The sequence below is a fragment of the Zootoca vivipara genome, chromosome 3 (assembly GCF_965207765.1).
Source record: "Zootoca vivipara chromosome 3, rZooViv2.hap1.1, whole genome shotgun sequence".
Classification (NCBI taxonomy): Eukaryota; Metazoa; Chordata; class Lepidosauria; order Squamata; family Lacertidae; genus Zootoca; species Zootoca vivipara.
Genome location: NC_142586.1, coordinates 50,344,356 through 50,367,181, shown reverse-complemented (window position 1 = coordinate 50,367,181; position 22,826 = coordinate 50,344,356). Strand labels below are relative to the sequence as shown.

General features: G+C 42.6%; 1 protein-coding gene across 2 annotated transcripts in view; it reads left to right on the top strand.

The window, feature by feature from the left end:
- The first annotated feature begins 2,259 nt into the window (after positions 1-2,259).
- HS3ST5 (heparan sulfate-glucosamine 3-sulfotransferase 5) overlaps positions 2,260-22,826 on the top strand; it is a 135,279-nt gene continuing 114,712 nt past the window's right edge. The window contains exon 1 of one of the 2 annotated variants that reach the window (XM_035109117.3): positions 2,260-3,632. The gene's annotated coding sequence lies outside the window, so the exon portion shown is untranslated. Of the gene's footprint in view, positions 3,720-22,826 lie in introns of both variants that reach the window. The other variant, XM_035109115.3, reaches the window with a different exon arrangement.

The window sequence follows — 22,826 nt, the reverse complement described above, 5'->3', positions numbered from 1 at the left end:
GAAAGAGAGAGGGAGAGGGAGAGGGAGAGGGAGAGGGAGAGGGAGAGGGAGAGGGAGAGGGAGAGGGAGAGGGAGAGGGAGAGGGAGATCTCCATTGGCTGAGCTGTTCAGCATAGTGGGCTGAAGGTCCCAAGAAAATAAAAACAATAAGCAAGGGACCTAGGCAACCAGGAGCTAGTGGCTACTGGACTAAGAAGGCAGCAGGCCAAGGAAGTCAGGACAGGCTTAGGAAACAAAATGTGATCTAGAGCAGGGAGAGGGGATATTATTTCAGCCTAGGGGTTTTATTTTCCCCATGGGAAAACTGCTGGCAGCCAGATTCCAGTGTGGGCAGGTTGAGAAGTAAAAAGTGTGTGGAAGCAGAAACAAGTGGAGCTTACTTTTGTAAGGAAAAGGATACTAACGGCATAGTATATCTGTTATTTGTCTGGAAAGAAACCTACTGTACTCACTCCCCACGTACATCTCTCCATCCTCAATCCAGCAAAGTTAAAGGCATTGTTGCTGTTCAAGGGCAGATTCCTGTCAGGAAAAAGCACTTGAGGACTAAGGCTGCTGTGGGATGTAGCCTGGGGAGAGTCCCAGGGGCCAGGTATGAGGGGCCTGGGCATTGCATTCAGCCCTTCAGCTTGAAGTTCTCTTTTCCAGATCTAGAAGAACAAAGGGCTAGGTGAAGAGGGCAACAGAAGTGAGAAAGGGCAGGGAGGATAACTGCCAGGCACTGAAAAAAATGAAGAATGACACATTGATCTGAAATAATTATCCACATTTATGTAGTTGCTGCATAAAGCCAGGCCCGGCTCTAGGGGTAGTCTCGGTGGCGCGGGGCGCCAGGCCGGCAGGAGGGCACTGCGTGGCAAAGCCGTGCTGCGCGCTGCTCCTGCCCACCAGGGCGGGGGCGCCGGAGCGATCTACGCGCCACGGCGCCATGGCGCTCGACCGGTTTGAGACGGCCGTGCATAAAGCTTGGGTGCACTGCACACATCTGATAAGGACTTTGTCTTTTAAAAATTGATGTTTGCCACTCTTTTCAGTCATTGCCACTCTTCATTGACATTAACTGCTTATCAGTGTCTTTTGGCGAATTTGGTCTACACTAAAACTTTGGTGTAGATGTGGTGTTGCCACATTCAAAATTATAGCTGTGTTTACACTATGCACATCTGTGGGCTGGTTTAATAATCGGATGTGTCCATAGAGAGTTGTTTGATCCACCTAGTAGATTTGCGGATTGGTTTCACATCAGATGCATATTCCAAAGCACAACTGGCCTATGTAATGAAATCTGCATTTGGGAGCCTTCACAATGTCAGAAGCAAATCACTGTGTGCAGCATAATTCCTTTCAAAAAAGATATATAGGATATTCAGAATCTATATTAAAATGATATATATTTAATTAAGTTATGGCTCTGTTGCATACAGATAGGATGGCTCAAACAGTGAAACACAAAAGCAGAGTTTGGATGGTCATTTGCCATGGATGTTAAGATTCCTGCATTGCAGGCTGTTGGAGGAAATGGCACTCAGGGTCCCTTTCAACTCTGCTATTCTATGATTTGGCAATTTAAGCAACCATTTCCCCCATAAAGACTGATTAAACCAAGGGCGGGCAGGCTGCACTCCCCATGGAGCTACTTGCCAGTGGTAGTTGGGGCAACAGATGTGGTGATTCTTATCTTTGTACAGGAGATGACAGTCCAGGCATGATAAAGTCAGCGCCTTTCTACGCATACATCTCTCCATCCAGGCAAGCTGAAGGTGTTATTTCAAGTTACAGGTAGGTAGCCGTGTTGGTCTGAGTCGAAGCAAAATAAAAAAATTCCTTCAGTAGCACCTTAAAGACCAACTAATAAAATAAAAACTTAGTTGGTCTTTAAGGTGCTACTGTGTTATTTCAATTCAATGAGGATACATCCTAGCCAGGCAAAAGAACTGGAGAAGCATGTGGAGCGGGGTCAGTGAGGGGAGCGGCCTGGGGAGGAGGCATGGCCCAGGAGAGTCCCAACAGCCAGACAGAGATGTCTAGAAAGCCATGTTTGTACCTCTGGGCTTTGAGGTTCTCCACCTGTGATGTAAACCAATGCAAGTCTTGCCACAGAGGAAAGTGAAACAATTCTTTCAGAAGTCAGGTCAGTTCTCTCTTTGTGTGTGGGTGTGGGTGTGGGTGTGGGTGTGGGTGTGGGTGGGTGTCAGAGTGGGTACCTTCCAACCACTTGAACGGACTGGTCCTTTTGCCATGTGAACTGCTAACAACCCCAGTCACTGTCTGGCGTGCAAGCCTGATGGAATGGAATGGATTGTGCTGAGTCAGGACATCCTAGCCTCGCACAACTCTTCATTGCTATGTGTGGGGGGGGGGGGAGGACGACGACTCCAAAGCACAACTGACTCCGCTATCCAATCTACGAGAGGCTTGGCATCTGCTCTAATTCGCTTCCCTCTTCCCCTCCCCCCTCGCCCAGCAAAGCAAAAACTGACAGCGAAGCCGACGAAATTCTCGTCTACGCGCTTCGACGCTGCGAGTTTTCGGCGGCGCCCGGCTACCCATTCTGGCCGGGACGAAGGTCGGCAGGGGAGCCAGGCTTCTCCCGCCGGGCCCTCTCCGCAAGTCGCGCGTCTGCTGCCGGGCCGTCCTTTGGCAGCACCTGCGCCGCTCCCGGCGGGCGGCTCGCGGCTGGCAGCCCCGCGGGAGTGGGCGGAGGGCAGCCTCGCTCGCTTGGCGGGAACAGGGAAGACGAGGCTGTCTGCTGCCGGCTCCCTCCGAGACTGGGGAAGGACAAGAGGCGAAGAAGCTGGGGCGACGGCGGCAGCTGCTGCCGTGACTCGACCCTAGGCAGCGGGGAGCCGAGAGAGGAGCTGCTGCGTGCAAACATCGCCACAGGGACAGCAGAGGAGGTGGCTCCGGTTTATGTGACGGAGAGACCGAGGAACAATACAGAGAGAGAGAGAGAGAGCCGTAAGGCAACGGGCGATGCTGGCGGCTGTTTCCCGAAGACGGAGGGAGGGCCAATTCGCCGCCAGGAACTCGAGAGAGTTTGTACGCCGCCTCGGGAAGTGAGGGCAAGAATGTGCTTCAGCCCCACCTTCGCCGCCGCCTTGCGCTCTCCCCGCCGCTTGCGCTCCTCCCAAGTGAAGCTGACTGGGAGTGAAGGGACGCTGGTTGCTGCTGCTGCTGCTGGTCGCGCTGTGCTTGCGCCGCGGGAGCGAGCTCCGCTGCTGCTGCTGCTGCTCCGGCTGCCGCACCTGGCCTGGCCCGCTGGGGGATGTGCAGCAAACGCCGCCTCCTGAACTCCACTACTTCTCCCGCGCGCTCTACGGCTCCGGCTGCTGCCCGCGGTCTCTCTCTCTCTTCCTGTGCCTCCGTCGCCCAGCAGGCGCTGCCCGGTTTGGCGGGGAAGACGCCAAGGAGACTTCTTGCTGGCGAAGGATAAGCGCCAAGCGGTGCCATAACCGGAGATAGGAAGGAGGAGAAGCGAATCCAGAAGAGGAGGCGGGGGGAACGGGCAGGCGGAGAGCAGGAGTGGAGCGGGCATCTCCCTCTCCCTCCCTCCCTCGCTCCTGCCCTCCGTCAGCAGGACTTTGGACTGCTGGGCAGGAGCTGCCTTGCCATCGCGGAGGAGAGCCCTGCGCGTGAGTATGGAGCTCAGCGAAGGGGCTTGGGGATTGTGCCGCCTTCTGGCGCGGATCGGGCACTTTGGGGTTCTCCCCGGCTCGAAGGTTAGGGACACACTTTTTGGGTGGGCGTATGTGTGTGTGCGTGGGCACGCGCGCGCGCGTGTTTGGCTTGCAAAGGGGCGCCTCTCTGCTTCTCTTCCTGGTGCAGTTTTGCGAAGGCACACGCACACACTCCCTCTCCCTCTCTCTCTCTGCAGTGCATTGTTTGGGAGGCTGCTGGAGGCTGCCATCCTGCGTGTGCGCACTTACCTGGGAGTAAGTCCCATTGTGTTCCAATGTGGCGATGCCTCCGCTCTCTCGCTCCGCCGGGCAGCTCTGGGGGTTGCTGAGGGCGCTGTGGAAGGGGCGGGCGGGCTCTGTGTATTGTTGGGGTGGTGATCTGTGGCAGAGATCGGTGGGGAACGGGCTTGGCAGCCACTTAGGAGGGTAGGGCTTGGTGTGCGCCCTGCCCCAGAGACTTGGCTCTGACGGAGAAGCAGAGATGTCATTGCCAGGCAGGGCTATGGCAGCGAGAGAGTCAGCCTTCCTTACCTGGGGAAGGTGAGGTTTGTCCAAGTACAAGCTATTAAGCTCCCACATTGGGAAAGGCAGTACCACCTCCTGCCATCCGAGTGCATTCCTCCTCGGATCTCCTCCTGTTCTGAGTTCTCGCTCTCCTGTGGGCATTTCTGCACTTGGACCAAGGAAGCATCGGGTATGAAAACTCATCAACTCCTTCCCTCCCCCTCTTCCTCCCATCCCATCTCTTTTCATCGTGTGTTTTAATAGCTGGCTGTAATTGTGAAATATGGATCCCTTAAGGGAAGTCTTAATATTTGCAAAATGTTTTATATCAAATTAGTGTCTGGCTTCATTTAACCAGGGATATTTTTATTTTATTTTTTGTTCCTTTGCATTGTAACTTCTTCAAGATTTATGATAGTTCTGGCTTGACAAATGTCAAGAGGCATTTGGCTAGATGGGGGAAGCACTGGGGAGCGTCCCCCCACCCCAATTTCTTTTACACTGCTTGGCATGATTTGTGTGAAACATATAAAGCCGGTAATTGCTGGAGACTTTTTAATGGATTTTGCTAAGCGATTTCAATATTTCTCTTTAATTCTAGTGGCAAGTGCTTTGACAATAATGTCCTTTTGAGTTTCACTTGAAAAGCTTATTCTTTCTGTTGTGGAATTGAGCAGTGTAAAGCATATGGATTTCATTGGGTAAAAGCACTGGGGCCATGTTAAATGCTTTCTAAGGAGAAAAGACAGAATGGGCTGGAAAGTAGTCTGATACAAGGTATCAGTGCAAGTTTCAAAATCACGGTAAATGTAGAAAATTAAAGCACTTTGAGTTGTCGTGGCCACAATATAGAAACAACTTTCCTAAACGTAAGCAAAGGGATACTATTCTGGACTAAGCAGTTAATGGATTGGAGGCAATGTACCTTGTATTTATCCTGCAAATTTCTTTTATTTGTCAAATATGGGGAAAGTGAAACGATTTTCATTGTACTGTACGCTCTTTTTGTGTGTGTCTGCATAAGCAACTTCAGAGTTCAGATACCCAAGACAGCCTTTGGATGTATAAAATTGTTCCTAACTGGAGGCCTTACCCGCTGTTCCTAGTCTGCCCAGAATAGCTTGGGGGGGGGAGGCAACACAGAACTATTGATCACTTAAATCAGCTTGTCAGCTGTTAACACTTCTGCTTCAGATAAGGCAAGATATCACCTGTACTTCATGATATGTTTTCCCAATTTAACTTCATTGCAAAGTATTAATAAACGCTTGATGATTTTGTAGACAACTGTGAGAAACATTTTAGTAATGCAAGACACTAGACTCCAAAAAAGGATTATAGAGACTATTCTTCTGTTTTATTTTCTCATGGTCTTCCTTGTTAATAGGCCAAGTGAGATAGCATTCTCTGTGTGTGAAGCTTCAAAGTACTTAGTGCAGCAGTCTTGAAGAGTTGACATCTAGTTGTTTGGAACAACATATCATATATGTGTGCATCAGAAATTTCAGTTTATAACTGTTGTTTTACCCAAAAAGAAATAAAATATGGAAGTGGGTGATTTCAGCAAACTTTAACTGTATAAGAAGGAAAATAATTTCCCCAATGCCATACTGAAATATCTTATAGCTAAGAATTTTTCTTTGGGCTATCACCCTAAAGCTGCTTCTTTCCATAAGATGAGTACAGTATATGGTAACAATTTATAAATGCGCCACAGTAAAGGATTCAAATAGCACTTGGCCAATAGAGTGGCCAATGATTTGAAATATATCTTTCTTGAGAGAATTTTTCAGAAAGCGTTTCAAAGGCTAGATGGTGTGTGAAAATATTTGAACATTCTTATGATGTCATTCTAAGCATGCTAATACATTATAAGACTACTTTTGTATGGACGTATTATAGTGACATGTCTTGGTACAGTCCATCGTTTAAGGATCTGAGTGTTAAATGCTTTGGCTTGGATCCACAAGAGTTACTGTGAGGCAAGCTCAACAAATGCAGTAGGACTTCTGAGAAACCTACATTTGAGCATCACCTCTTTTTACAAAAACACCAAGATTTTTTGAAAGTAGCTTGCAATGCAACAGTAACACAAGTACAACAACATTTGGGGGGGGGAACACCAGGGCACATAGAAGTGCATGAAGTCCTCTTGGGATATTAATTGGATGCTGGAATCATTGAAAGTAGTGCTGTCAGGGCAAAACCACTGCATAGACCATGACATTTTATGAATTGAATATGGCATTCAAAAGAAAGGTTACAATATTATTTGAAGAGTAGAATAATATCTGAACACGTCTGAACATGTTGTTGGGGGGGAGGGGGAATAGAAGAAGGAAATAGCATTAAAACATGGACTTCCAAAACATTATTCCGCAGAATACTGCTTTGGTAGGGTGTATGTTTGTGTAGGCACATAAATGTGTGTGTATGCACAGTATTGCATCTTTGATTGTTTATGCCACATCACATAGTGTTTTAAACACAACAAATGTTTAATAGTGCACCATTTTTTTATTTATCTTCTTACATTTATATCTTGCCTTTCTTCCACAATGGAATCCCGGGTGGTATGCATGTGTTTCTGAAGTGGTCGCCTTTCAGGTACTGACTACACCCAGATCTGCTGGGTTTCAGCAAGGTGATGGCCTCACGTGCCCTCAGGACATAATAATAAAACACTGTTGTGTCTCAGAGAAAAGTTTCGGGTTGTTGAGATTTTTTAAAAGTATGCACCAGAAAATCTGGATATATCTGTGAACAAGGATTGGAATTGACTATGCATACAGAAGGCTCCCCAGGAAATTTAACTAAAGAGGGCCATGGGTTGCCATTTCATTCCCCCCCCCCATTTGCTACTTGGAGAACATACCAGAATAGAAAACCCATGTGAGCAGGGTTTTTGCATTGGTGTCTAAGACAAGGGCCTTTTCAGCAAAATCCACGTGGAGTTTCCATTCTTATGTAACACTTACCATATGTCTGTCTTTGTGACAATAATTTCAAGTTAATCCTGAAGAGATAAAATTGTTGCGGGAAAGACACCTACCAGTGAAATTGTTTATACAATGTTCTCAAAGCCTCTGGGTCATCAGGATAATTATCAAGTACAAACCGGTACCAGTGTAGCATGGTGTAAACTTTAATGGACCAAATAAAGTACAGGGTGTTGTTATTGTTTTATAAAAGTAGGTTAATTGGAGGAAGAAAAGGTTGACACAACCAAGCTGTTTGACCCAGGGGGGATATCAGATATTTGAGTTTGTATTACTTGGGTAAATACATGAAACTGTAAATAAAGAAATAAATCCCTTAATTTCTGTAGTAGACATTGTTCTTTGACTGTGAATTGTATGTGCTGTAGGCTGTTTTGCTAGTGGGAAATGATCTAGGTTTTTATTTGGTGGGGATTAGATTAAGTATTTTCTCAGTTATTGTTTGAAAACAGAGATGATAAATCCATATTTTTCCTGGTAGAGAAGAAATATATCCATTCAAATTGCAGCAATAAAGTCTCGCAACTTAATGGCTGGAATAATCTTGAATAATTGTGTGCATTTGTTGTAGTCTCAAAGGACAGTCATAAATACAGTGGTTATACAGCATTTTAGTAGAGACTTTGGCAAGACATATAGCTGGGAATTACAATTTATCAAATCTGTGAAGGATCTGTAAATACAATGAAGTTTTTGGTACAAACCAAGGCCTTTAAGTGTTAGTTGCTATCTAAAATAAAGATGCTGTGTGCGCTTTTGCTTCTGAAAGAAATGCAGCACCGAAGTGTGATTAATAGTTGTAAGCTGTGCAGATGCAAGCAAAGATTGCAAGAATACATTGTTGCCCAGGGTAGGTTTTGCTATATATTCAGTGTGAGCAAATGTTGTTTGTGACTCCACATAGGATAGCCGTACACTGCCAATTGTCTCTGTACACTGCCACTTGTCTCTTTAATATTTTAAAGGAGCATTTATTGAGTATCATAGAAGACCATACAAATAATATTGTTAATGCATGCCCAGATAGTAACTTCCCATGGTTGTGGGTTTTATGCTTCTGCCCCAAACCAAAAATGTTATAAGTCAGGGGTGGCCAACTCCCAAGAGACTGCGATCCACTCACAGAGTTAAAAACTGGCAGTGATCTACCCCCTTTTGGGGGGTTCAGGTCAAGGTTGTTGAGCTTTTTTAAGGAAGGATGAAGGCTCATTTTTTAGGGGTTCAGGTCAAAGTTGTTTTTAGGGAGGAGGAAAGCCCCGTTTTTTGGGAGTGCAGGGCAAAAATGTTGAGCTTTTTTTAGGGGAGCCAAAGTTGTTTAGCTTTTTTGGGGGGAGCCAGTGATCTACCAGTGATCTACCACAGATGTCCAGTGATCTACCGGTAGATCACAATCTACCTGTTGGACGTGCCTGTTATAAGTGAATGAAGCAGCTTACTGTGTTCAAAATACAGTCTATTATGGTCACCCAGTGCCACCTTCTGCAGTGGGGAGTCCATGTGGAACCAGTGTGGGATGAAGTTGCAGAAGTATAAGTAAAGTTGTGATGGGGCGTTCTATGAATGCACATCTCTTCATAACTCACTCTTAGAATGGATGGTGGGGTTGCTTTTATTTTACTTTTTCATGTTTGCCACAAATTAGATTTTTTTTTATTTGGGCTTGTGCTCTATAGAGGAACACTTGACTGTTTGGAACTTGACTGTAACAATTATTTTTGCATTGCACTTATAAAACAAAGAATTAGTCAAAGTAAAAGGAAACAAATTGAATGTTCCCACCCACTGAAAATACCTTTCTATTTAAGATAACTCCATTTGAATTAGCTTGTTTATTGGTATAATTAACACATGAAGAATTAGCTCTTAAGGCATGCTTTCTAATTACAGTTTATACTTGTACCTACATTTTCATTAGAACTAGGATGGACTGAAATGTGGAAGACTGAAATCAGACAGCTGTTAAGCAACACTTTATTTTCACAGAGAGATAAATTGCATTGTCATGCAGATGTATTCCAAGACCTCAGCAGGCCTAATTCTATGCACAAATGTAGCACATATAATTACATTTTCTGAATGGAGTAAAGTTCCTATTATAAAGGAACTTAACTCCACAAGAAGGTTCATATTGTTAGGTTCATATTAAGTATAATTTGTATAGAAGTTTCAACTTTTTAAAATGTCAGAGACAGGCACAATAAACGCAACTAGTCTCCACACAGATCACAGAAAGTACTGATACAGCAGCACCATGCTGAAAAGCTCCCCCTCCCACTCTATAATAGATAATGTAAGATTTATCCCTGTTTGTACCTGTATTGATTAGATGAAATTATTGGGTTGTAGCCAATGCTCCACATGCATAGTATGACTGGCACAGCAGGACTTCCTTGAGGGAGCAGAGGGGCTGGAAGTAGGAAAGGAAGAGGACAGGGAAATTGGTTTTGCCACCAGTAGAGCCACAGCATTGGATACGGCCCATTGAGTGTGAATTATATTCAGAACTCACAGCTTTCTGGAATAGTCAAAGAATTCTGTGTTAACTGTAAGACAACTCTGGGATAGCTGCTTATTGGGGTTCCTACTTGGTGCCATCATGTGGTGAAAGGGAAAGGACTGAGTTGTATTCTATTGTCCATGGCTTGCCACTTTCTGGTCAAGTTTACTGCTGCAATCCAGACCTTGCCTTGGATGCCAATTTGCTGTGATGGGTGATTGCTAGGATGCAGATCTTTAGGACACACCTGAGGGAGAAGCTTCTACATCTGGTCTATACTATAATAGGAGACCATTCCTCTCCCCCCCACACACACACATTACTGTGGGTCTGAGATTCTGGCAACTCCCATCAACCTCCGACATTCAGGTTGTGGTAGTAGTATCAGCCAGGAATCAGGCAGCTTGTTGACTGGATCCCTGCCCTCTATCACACCTCACACTTTGAGCTGTGCAGAATTTAGTTGGGACCATTGGGAATCTACTTCAACTTACATGTAGTCATCTGCTCCTGTACCCAACTCCACACTGCTGGAACGCAGTTGTCCATATGAGACTGAAAAGGGGTTCAGTCACTTCTTTTGGTAATGTAGAGATTGTGATGGCATGCTTTATTAGGTTTATTGAAGAGAAACACAAGTGCTGATCTATTTGTGAAGGTAGTTGAATACTGAAACAACAAATGCAGTTCAGTTGACGTGTTCTTGAATGGTACGTCATTTTAATTAGCATACTCAGCTGTAACAAAAGGGCAAGGCACATAATTGTGAAGTGGAATATTGTTGTGCAATATCATTGGGCTATATCATTATCACTGTTACCTCCTCAGATCTATAGTAATCCTACACCTGGTTATGCAGAATAGGCTACATACTCTTTCCATGGGTTGCATAAAGCAGAGAAACTATTGTTTGGAAATGAAAGTCTTTTGGCGACATGTTCAGTGACAGCACAACAGCCTGCCTCATACTTTAGTGATTCCACGTACATCCTTACTGAGAAGTCCCTTTTCTTCAGTAGCTGGAAACAATCAGATTGGGCCTACAGTTGTATCTTTCCTTACTAATTCTTTAAACAGGAGTGCTGGAGCCCTCAACAATAATGCTAATGGAGCATAATTTAGGGGTGTTTTTTGAATATATACATTGTACAGTGTGAAAGTTGAATGGTGTATATATGAAGGCTTAGGTTACTGTGATTCAGCTGTATAGAATGTGTCATCTCTTGGCAGTCCACTGAAGGTAGGACAGTCAAATTCCTGCCCCTTCCGCAGCCTGGTGCAAAAAGGATTTGGATTGCAGGTGAAAGTAGACATTTTACCAAAAGACCACCAACTGATGAAAGAAAATAAAGTTTCTGAACATTAAATCCCTTCATTTAAAACATTACATGTTCAGCTAAACAAAAGCATTTTAGCAGCATGCCTGCAGGCAAAACTTTCAGATCTGACAAAACTAAGATTATAACAGAGGAGGGGTCATAAATGAAAAGGCTCTATTAGCTCCTGCAGACCTTTATGCCTCTGCTATGGATGGCACGTACAACAGAGACTTCATCAGCAACCATTTGAGGTGCATCATTGTTATTTCCAGAGTAAAAATGGGAAATTTGGCTATCTAGTGAGTCTGTGGCCAAGACAGAATTTGACATTTGCAGCTCAGTGTTTTTGTTTGTTTGTCTGTATCCACCGGGACACACTGGCTTTCATGGGAGAATGCTCGCTGCTAATTAACACATATGAATTGATTTCATGTTCATACTGTTTACAAAGTAGATCTCTCTTACACTTTCTAGCAGTGGACATTTATATTACTTAAGAGAAATACCAAGGAGGACAGAGTTGTTATTTTTGCTGCTCCTTCTGCAGCAAAAGAATTGCAAACCCAAAAAGGAGTTTGCTTCTGGTGTCATCCTTCCCAAAGATTCTTCTTTTCGCCACTTATTGAGTGAGTTACAGCTGAAAGTGCTCCCACATTAGCTGAGCTGAGAGAACACCAGGTGCAGGTCTGCAAGACTGGTCAAGATCAGGGCAGAGTTGTAAAGGGACAAGACTGAGCATAATCACAACACCTTATCTCTGCATCTGTTTCTGATGGTTACAGATGCAGATGCAAGTTGGCAAAAAAAAATTGAAACAAATTTTGCTTTATTCTTGGCAAATAAAGAAACTGTATCAAAATTTCCTATTACTGAATTCCTAATTTGCAGTTTTTGACTGTAAAAGTGGTGTAAATTAAGCAGTAGGCTCTGAACCTCAACAAGAGTAACTACCTTAGAGTACAACCCAACAGCTTTAATACTGGTAATTGCAGGCAACCTTAAAGGGGCCCCTGACCATCAGGTCCAGTCATGTCTGACTCTGAGGTTGCAGCGCTCATCTCTCTCTATAGGCCGAGGGAGCCGGCGTTTGTCCGCAGACAGCTTCCGGGTCATGTGGCCAGCATGACAAAGCTGCTTCTGGCAAACCAGAGCAGCACACGGAAACCCTTAAGCATTATCTTTGTGAATAATACAGCGACTCAGTTTAGCTCTAGAAAAAGCTAGTGTGCTAAAAAATATATCAAGCAGTGTACCAGTGTACAGTAATTGATTCCACCTCCTTCATATCACTGTAGTTTTCTTTTTCTTTTGAAGTAATAGTGGAAGATAAGCACAATACTTTATTTTAATTTTTTTGCCCCCTGAGGCTGTGATCTTAAGCACACCATTTGGAAGCAAATTTGGTTGATATGGTAGAACATCCTTCATAGGAAATGCATTGAGGATTAAGGTACAAAGAGACAAACTGAGAGAAAATTGAACTACTTTAAGTGAAAACAGTCTTGAGCAAATAGTCCCATTAACATTGATTTGAAATTTACTGAGCAATTATAATTTTAGGACACATACAAAAGGGTTTGCCATTCATCCTGCTCTGCAGGAAAGAAAGCGCCTCCATCCAAATGTCACTTTGATCCTCACTGAACCAAGGGTACATCCCTGGGTGAATTAACTGTTAACTAATCAGGCAGGGTAGTTCTGACAGGAGGTATCTGTTCTTTATGCAGCAACCTATTTGAAAAGTTATGGCTGAGTGGCGCTTATCTGTCCTTTATATTTAGTGTGCATGTTACTTGATCTTGGGAAGGAGACCTCTGCTGTGTTTAACATTAATAAAAATGGTAGCTAGTAAAAATCTTGATTCATCTATTTTGACTGCATTTTCTATTTGTCATGTTAGTCAGCTCAAATACATCCTAGTTCAGTATATATGATTTGTTTATTATATTTATGGTCTTTCCTTCCTCCAGTCAACTCAGGGTTTCATACATGGCTCTTCTCAGCCAACTAACAACCCCCATTTCATTATCACAACAACCCCATGTGGTTGGCCAGAGAGAGAAATAGTGGCTGGCCCAAGCTCCACCCAGCAAGCCTTGTGGCTGGGGATGTATTTGATCCCAGATCTCTCTGACAATAGTTTGACACATTCAACAAACCAGTTTGGTAAAATACCATCCTTTCCAATCTGTCTATAAGAGGATCAAGAATTACAAAACATTTATGCAAAGGTGCCTTTAAAAATCCCAATTTAACGGAATGGTTTGTAGCAGCCTAGAATAAACTGTCACCAGGTACATCATTCTGGTACTCTCTTAAGACAAACAGGCAGCTCTCCCATTTCTGTTAGTTTGTTTCAGTAATCAGACACATACTTTAGGTTAAAAACAACAACCCACCAAAACTGAAAAACAGGTTTTTTTTACCAGTTTTATAAAGCTCTGTGAGGAAAAGATTTTTCTATAGTTAAATTATAACAAGAAAAAGAGACCTTTGCTCCCAAATGCATCTACATAATTGTGAGGTACTCTATTCTCATGTCCCTCAAGAGCGTTAAATATGACTATTTGCTGGCATTCATCTTTAAAAATAAAAAAGGAGTTGAAACCACTTTCCTCTTTTTTAGGACTGAGTGTGAAAGAAAACAATTTTGCATTATTTTGATGTATTCTTGGAGAATGTATGCTTGTTTCATTAGGATAATAAGTGAAAAGGGGTAGCTTCATAGCGCCTGGAAGGGAAACCATTGATAAATTTTGTGGCAACTGGAGGAAATGAAGACAGCCAATGCAAAGCAAAACAAAACCCTAAAGGAAGTGACTTTATATATTTAGAATTACTTCACACTCTGATTTCAAATTATTCAGAATTGCACTATCCTTAGATTAAGGGGTTGGTTGAGTGGAGGAACAACTAGAGATGTTTAAAGTTATTGCTATAGACCAGCCCAGAGCAGGATTTATTCATAATGATCACAGAGAACAGATGGCTAATGGGTTTCAATCCATGCCCGAAAGCAGTGGGGTATTTTCTATGCTTAGTCCCAATACCATGGCTGGATGCCCAACACAATATGTGGTGTTGAAAAAGAGATCTGCAGGTGAGGACAAGGTCGAGTTACACAGAACGACACAGAAGGCTGTAAGGGGAAGATAGACAAGTCAGAGCAGTCAGCATCAGACTGAATTCAGGAAACGGGGGTGTGGAAGTCACAGAAAAGAACCAAGTGGAGCATAAGAAGCTGTGGCAACACAATGAAAAGCTACGTCAGTTACAAGATAAAGCAGCAGGAGCAGCAGTAACAACAAAATATGTAAGTGAAACAGCTGTGCCAGCAGGCATTATACAAAGGGAGAAGGAAGGAGGGATGCACAAAGCTTAGGAATGCATGCAGGTGCTAAAATAAATTCTGCCTTATCCTTCTCATATCAGGAGGAAAAATACCGTACTTGCGAGTGAATGTGCAGCTGCCATTGTTTGGATCACTAAATATGCTTTTGCTCGCCTTACAATTGCTTGGGAAAGAAATCATTCTAGGACCCCAAAGTAGGAGTAGTCATTTAATTGTGTGACAGCTATTAACATGCATTTTGGTTGTGTAAATAGCAGCCAAGAAAAAGCCTAAGCTGTGCCTTGGGGCCGTGCAGCCTGAGAAGGGGCAGTTAAAGTTTTTCTCTCCCCGAAACAATTATGTCAAAAAACCTCTTTCTTGGTCTTTGCAGTTAGTTCCTATTGGCACTGGTTTGGTCCTTTAAAAACCCTGTTTGTTTCTACTTGCATTAATTCATATATACAGCATACAATTCAGGAGTTAAATTCTGGGAATGAGGGCGTGGGGAGGCTCTTCTGAATAAATTTGTTGGTCAGTGGCATAATCTTGGGATAGATACTTGTGCAAGAAATATACTGTTCTTGCTGCTCTGCTCCAGCAGGGAAGCCTTGAGTGCCTGTAGCGAACCTCAACCAGAAACCTAGTCTAAACTTGTTTTAAACAAAAACTGCATTCTTAGGTTTCAGTTTGAGCTCAATGTAGGTTTACTTTCAGTTTTAAATGCAGCTTGTGAACTTATTTCTCCTCATAATGCCAGACCTGGGGTCATTAAATGAAGCTGAAAGGTGGGAACAATAGGCAAAGGAAGTAATTATTCACACAGCGCATAGAATTTTCTGCTAGAAGATATTGTGATGGCCACCAACATTGGTGCTTAAAAAAAAAGGAAATTGGACAAGTTCATGGATCCTGATTTCTGCATTAACTTCCACATCAGAGGCAGCTTGCCTCTGAACACTAGTTGCTGGGAATGGCTAGAGCCATTGTGCTTGTGTTCTGCTTGTGGTCTTCCCATAGGCATCTGGTCAGAGTGGAAAGAATGCTGCTCTGATCTAGCATGTACGCTCTTATTTGTGAATGCATTACTGAAGGTATAGATCAGGCATAGGCAAACTCAGCCCTCCATATGTTTTGGGACTAAAATTCACATCATCCCTGACTACTGTTCCTGTTAGCTAGGGATGATGGGAGTTGTAGTCCCAAAACATCTGGAGGGCTGGGTTTGCCTATGCCTGGTATAGATAGCCTGCTGGCATAGATAAGTGTGTTGTTTAGGAATGATAAATAATAATGATAAATAACACCTTCTATATATCAGGATAATACACCACTATGCTGGAAATAAGATAAAGCCCATGCTCATTTTTAAATAAGCATGGACCAAATGCTCAGAGCATTTCCAATTTTGCACTTGTGATCTAGTAATCATATTCAGTTAATGTAGAGAAAAACCTATATTCCAACTAATATTATTTTATTTATTTATTTAAATCTGCATACTGCCCAAGAGCCTAGGGTGGTTCATAACAGAAAAATATAAAAAGAGAATACAAAATACTTAATGAAACAACTTCCCACCCCCAATAATCCTCACCCCACAAACACATTTTTTAAAAGCCATAGAATGTTAGTCACCTGAACACCTGGGAGAAGAAAAACATTTTCACCTGGTGCCTAAATATATGTAATGAAGGCACCAGGTGAGCCTCCCTGGGGAGAGCATTCCACAAATGTGGAGCTACCGCAGAAAAGGCCCATTCTGATGTTGCCACCTTCTGGACCTTTCATAGAGGAGGCATACGAAGAAAGGCCTCAGATGATGATCACAGGGTCTGGGTTGGATCATATGGGCAGAGGTGGTTCTTAAGGTATTGTGATCCTGAACCATTTAAGGTTCAAACCAGCACTTTGAATTGGGCCCAGAAACTAACTGACAGCCAGTGCTGTCAGGCCAGGATCAGTGTAATATGTGTCTTGCCCTGTGAGCAACCTGACCACCAAATTCTGCACCAGCTGATGTTTCTGAACAATCTTCAGAGGTAGCCCTACATATAGTGTGTTGCAGTAATCTAACCTAGAAGCTGTCCCTGTCCAGATAAGGACACAGCTGGGCTATCAATTTCTCCTCTCTTACACTTATTTTGTTTGGAATCTCCCCATAGCTTAGATTAATAATTAATAAGAAATACCATTTCTTTAATTTGGTTGTATTAATCCAGGGGCCCCAAACTAAGTCCTGGGGGGCCGGATGTGGCCCAATCGCCTTTTAAATCCGGCCCGCAGACGGTCCGGGAATCAGCATGTTTTTACAGAGTAGAATGTGTCCTTTATTTAAAATGCATCTCTGGGTTATTTGTGGGGCATAGGAATTCGTTCATTCCCCCCCCCCCAAAAAATAATAATATATAGTCCGGCCCCCCACAAGGTCTGAGGGACAGTGGACCGGCCCCCTGCTGAAAAAGTTTGCTGACCCCTGTATTAATCTGTGATGATCCATTATTAAAAAATTACAACCACGACTAATCAATGAAATTAGATAAACTTGTTACAGCCTTCTGGACAAAAAAAGACAATATAAATGGTTACCTGTTGTGCAGCATGCACAGAAATTTATTAGATAAGGGCAGCTAACTGGCTTTCTTCAAATCATTTTCATCTGTTTCTATAATGCTTCTAACAAATATTAATCAATTTATGGTTAAAAAAACAAGCTTTGCCCACAATTTAATTTGTAAGGCAAAGAAAACTGTTGTCAAAAGTTTTGACAGACAGAGATATCAGACACTTTAAAGTATTTCATTTCTCTTTTCATTTTGTATTTAATTTTCTAGTCATACCTGTCTCAGTCATATGCTGAATAGATATGAAGCTCTTGAAAAGTGGTGCTGACTTTATTATAGATGTTGACATTCCATGAAAGTATTGGGTTGTGCAGCAAAATATACCGTGTTTCTCATATTATAAGACACGTCTTATATTTCTTTTTCCCTCAAAAAAACACACTATGGCTTATTTTCAAGGGATGTCTTATTTTTTCCCTCCTCCTCCTCCTGCCGCGGCCGGCATTGCTGCTGCGCCTATCACTATGTCTTATTTTCGGGGTATGGCTTATATTCCTTGAATGCTTTAAAATCCTGCTATGGCTTATTTTATGGGTATGTCTTAAAATATGAGAAACAGGGTACTTCTGTCTGAGGAATAGAAAAGCCTCCTGTAATATAGGTTGACTGTCCCAAGTTTAGATTCAGGTAGGTAGCCGCGTTGGTCTGACGCAGTTGAAATATATATAATAAATAAATAAAATGTCCAGTAGCACCTTAGAGACCAACTAAGTAAGTGTGCATGCACACAAAAGCTTATACCAAGAACAAACTTAGTTGGTCTCTAAGGTGCTACTGGACAATTTTATTTTTTATATATGTCCCAAGTTTAGGGTTATTTGTGTTTATTATTATCATTGTTTTGCTCTCATCCACCCTCTACCCTAGAGTTCCAGGGTTACAACAACACCAATAGTAGAAATTAAAACTAAGTAAATCCAAACCGTGTTGCAGAGTAGATGTCTTAGCCAGAGTAACATGAATGGAGCTGTAATGTCTGCCTGTTTCATCAAATAATAGAAGTGTCTTTTCATTCTCATTTGTGATTTTTTCCATTGGATTTTATCTTGTACAGTGTCAGTTATACTCATGTATGTTTCAGGGAACATCTGTAGGCAAATGATGTAGGGCTCTTCTTTTTTATTTTTATTTTTGTACTTTTGCACTACAAAATTGTACAGGATTTAAAACACACACTGCATGTTCCAGTCCTCTCCACTGCTGCCACAGAAGCTTTCAGGAGACTATCAAGTACCACTGTTTCAGTACTTGCATTTTTATTTTGAATTGGGAGTCAAATGTGCCTAAATTAGTGTGTTATAGCCCTGGTTGTAGGGTTTGTTCATGGCATGAAACTGGAATTGGCAGCCTGTCTGATCTGTGCTCCCTGTAAAATATGTGTAACATATTTTGCTGAACTGGTGATGCTAGTTCTGGTGTTTGGGCCAAATGTCATTTAAATAATTATGCTCTGCTACTGTTCTCTTTGAAATTTCAGTTGAAAATACATTCCTTCCCCCCCTTCTTGCTAGCAATTTGCTTTACCAGTTTTGCAGTGAAGTTCAGAGAAAATTATACTTCCTGTGGGGTCTAAAATATGTTACATTCATTTTTTCTGAGATTTGTTACATTTTGTTAGTTTCATGTCCATAAAATGCTTTTAGGAATCTGCACTGAAACTGTGCGTAGTGAGTCTGTTTCAGCAAGTCTGCTGTTTGGGAATAGAGCTACCTCTCCAAGAGAAGGCCGTGCTTGCATATGGTTTAAGGCAGCCTAATCCACAAACCAGTTACAAAGGATTACTTGGATTTAAGAGATTTAGTCACATTGAAGTCAATCCCCAATCTTAAACATGCTTGCTTGCAAGTAAATCCTATTGATTTTAATGGAACTTTTATAAAATTGCATTTGGGTTTGAAGGCTAGATCAACTTATATCCAAGTGCTGTGGCTTACCTCATTTATGAGCAAAGTCACAATTTACACCATTTTGCTTGGTTTTTACAATAAAACAATGAGGTCTGGCTGGCAGGTTTCAATAAGCCTGGCAGAATTCTCAGGGCAATATTCTGAATTTGCAGTATGAATGGCTGTTGGTGTCCATTCAGATAAGTATACTGTATAACCACAGGCTGTAGTGCTTTCCTTTGTTTATAATTGATGACAAAGTAGGAAAGATAACACTTTAAACTGAATTGGACAAAAGTTCAAACCAGGGCATGGTGTGAAATCACATGAATAAGCAAGCTTGCTGAAATTCTATGCCTGGTCAGAGACTATTTGGGTACCCTGTTTTATGTCCATGGATGAAAGGTACATTATAAATACAATAAATACATAAAGTATAAGCAAGCAAACAAACAAACAGTGTCACTGGGGCAGGTTACATTTGTATATCAACAAAATATTGTATTGACACTATTATGTGCATAGTTTTAATGAAACTTTTAGTTATGCTGTGGGAGGAAAGGATGCAATCCTCTTTTCACTACCTGAGAGAAATTAGTGAAAAGAGGTAAGAGCTGTTCGGCAGTGGAATTTGCTACCAAGGAGTGTGGTGGAGTCTCCTTCTTTGGAGGTCTTTAAGCAGAGGCTTGACTGCCATATGTCAAGAATGCTTTGATGGTGTTTCCTGCTCGGCAGGGGGTTGGACTGGATGGCCCTTGTGGTCTCTTCCAACTCTATGATTCTATGATTCTAGCTGCACAGAATTAGCTAAATGTATACTACTGGGCAGGATACTGACTGCATTCACAGGGCAGGTTATTCCATTGCCCCAAGGTTTCCCAATTGTTAAATTCTACATTATATTTGAGCTTTCATGTGATGTAAAAGCTACTTCTGGCAAACTAATAGAATGCATGTTTAGCCCTCATTTCCTCCACTTATATTTCCTCCACTTATAGTTTGAAGTCATGCAGGCCAGACACAACCTTAGCAATAAATAGGCCAGCATTATTATTTATTTGTTTATTTATTTGTTTATTTATTTATTTATACCTTCCTTTCCCTCCAAGGATCTCAAAGTAGCATATTTGGATCAATTCCTCTTTTATCTTCACATAAATGCTATGAGGTAGGTTACACTGAAAGATAATGACTGACGAAAAACTACCCAGTGAACTTTGTGGCTCTGAATGAGAGTTTGAAACTGGATCTTTCCCATTCCTGATCAATACTCTAACAAAAAGAATGTGAGTCAGGTATATGTTTGTTGCTGACAGTGGGGCATATATGCTTATATGACGCATAATTGCAGGGTTGTAGAATTCTACGCAAGTAGCCATTCTATGTGAGTAGCCATAAATTCCAGGCATGCTCATTGTAAATGCTCATCAGAGTGGTTTGTTGGGTTCCACAAGCTTCCAGACCTCCGAAAGAGGACAGATTATTGTAACAAGCACTGCCTTGAGTCCAAGCCCTTAAGTAAATATAAGAGACCAATACAAACTGACCACAGCGGAGAAACTGAGTTCAGGTATTCGAGGCTATGTCCAAAGGTTTGCAGCCACTCGGGAAATGGAGGGGTCTGGCAAGTGGATTCAATGTACAGGCATATACTGCACCAACATTGCAGAGAGGGCAGGGCTGATGTGGGTGCTATTTAACCCAACCCCCTTCTTCTCATGGCATCTTCATCTGGCAGGCTACCCACCTCCCACCCTACGGGCTGTGTCTGGTCACCTTTGCGGGAACTGGTAGGGATTGGCTTTGCTGTCAGGTTTATTTCCCTGCTCTGTACTGATGTGGTGGGGGCATTAGCGGGGATGGGGTAGTCATTAAAAAGACTAATAGGCACAGTGGCAGGTTGGTTATGAGGAAGCTAAGGTTTGGTGAACACCCTTGGATAGGGGAGGGGTGTAGTCCTGATACTGCCTTCAGGGTTGTGGGACATGATGACAAGGTTAGGAAGCAACTATGGGACCCATAGTTGCATGGAGAATGGGACCCCACTCTCCCTACTCACGTGAAAGGGAAGGAGTAGAGCAGGCATGTCAAACCTGCGGCCCTCCAGATGTTTTGGAATACAATTCCCATCTTCCCCAACCACTGGTCCTGCTAGCTAGGGATCATGGGAGTTGTAGGCCAAAACATCTGGAGGGCCGCAGGTTTGACATGCCTGGAGTAGAGGATGGGGTACCCCAGGCCTGGGTCCTGGGCAGGGTCGGCTTGGCCACAGTTTGGTTCTTAGTTAGGTCTTGCACCATCTTCCTGCTTTGCAGATCAATTTTGGGTTTAAATATGGGTTTACAGGTAAAGGGACCCCTGACCATTAGGTCTAGTCGCGGACAACTCTGGGGTTGTGGTGCTCATCTCGCTTTACTGGCCAAGGGAGCCGGCGTACAGCTTCCAGGTCATGTGGCCAGCATGAAAAAGCCACTTCTGGCGAACCAGAGCAGCATACAGAAATGCTGTTTACCTTCCCGCTGTAGCGGTACCTATTTATCTACTTGCACTTTGATGTGCTTTCGAACTGCTAGGTTGGCAGGAGCTGGGAGCTTGCAACGGGAGCTCACCCCGTCACGGGGATTCAAACTGCCAACCTTCCGATTGGCAAACCCTAGGCTCTGTGGTTTAGACTACAGCGCCACCCACTTCCCTTAAATATGGGTTTAATTGGGTTTAAATATTGGGTTTAAATATGGCACAGTTCTTTTGCAACTTGCTTCTTTATTTCCTTGTGTGGTTGCAAAAATACTTTTGTTTGCCACTGTGGTATGAAGTTGTGTAAATAGAAGTTAAAGTAGCTACATGGCATTAATGTTCAGCAGCCGTGCCAGAATATTGTGTATTATGCTGCACTTAAATCTGAAAGAAATATTAATACTTTCTACAAATACATTATGGAAGCAGTTAATACAAGCTAAGCATAACTGTGGCTTCCCTCATTATTATGTACCCCTTTGAATTCTACATGATAAATTAACCTATAGAATACCTCTAGATAATTAAGCAAATAGGAAAGCGTTTGTTCCTATAAAACAACATGCATGCATTCACATTAAAGCAGCAAAATAAACATCCTTTTAATGGTTGCAAGTGCAAATTTGAATATTAAAAATAAACACAGACCCAGCATGAGGTCTTGCTGCAAGGAAAGAAGATAGCTGAGCCTGCTCTAGATAAGATGCCTCTGCAGAACTTTCCTTTTCTGTACCTTTCTTTTCTGCACCAATTTCTGTCAACCTATTAGTGTTGCAGCCTATACTGTTACCATATGGAGACTATCTGTGCATCACCAATAAGGGAATGAAAGAGTACACAGATTCACATGAAATTTTGATATGATCCTATAATTGAAAGAAGTGCATGGTACATATCACTATGGTAGAGAAGACTGTGACAAGGTGGTTTTTGTGCCTTCTTATTCTGATAAACATTCATGGCCAATTCCAGGGCCTCTGCTTCCTTATGGTTCTTTAACTTCATAGTGGACTCGGACCAGACATTCCATTGTCTACAGGATCCATCAAACAAAGGCCAGTTCTCTGTAAAATGGGAGACACGGTCACAAAATGTAACCAACTTACTGTTGTGGGCTACTTAATGTTGCCTCCTCTTCCTTTTTTCTTATCGCTGCTTCTTATACCTGCCGCAAAATGATTCAGGCAGAATAAAGAGTCCACCTAGGACAGAAGAACAGTAAATGAGCTAAGTAAGGTTATATTTTTGCGTCATTATCATTATTATTTTTAAAAAGAGGATTGAACCAAAGGTATGCTCTAATGATAAAATTCAACATGATTTGAGTCATGTTGAGTCATACTCTTCTTTCAGGGGGGATTTATTTGTGTAAATATGAGGACGCATTCTAAACTTTTTATGGCCTTTAAGCCATCCCACTTACATGGACAGGTTTTGATCATTGGGCCTGGATGTGAGTGCACATGTCTAATACA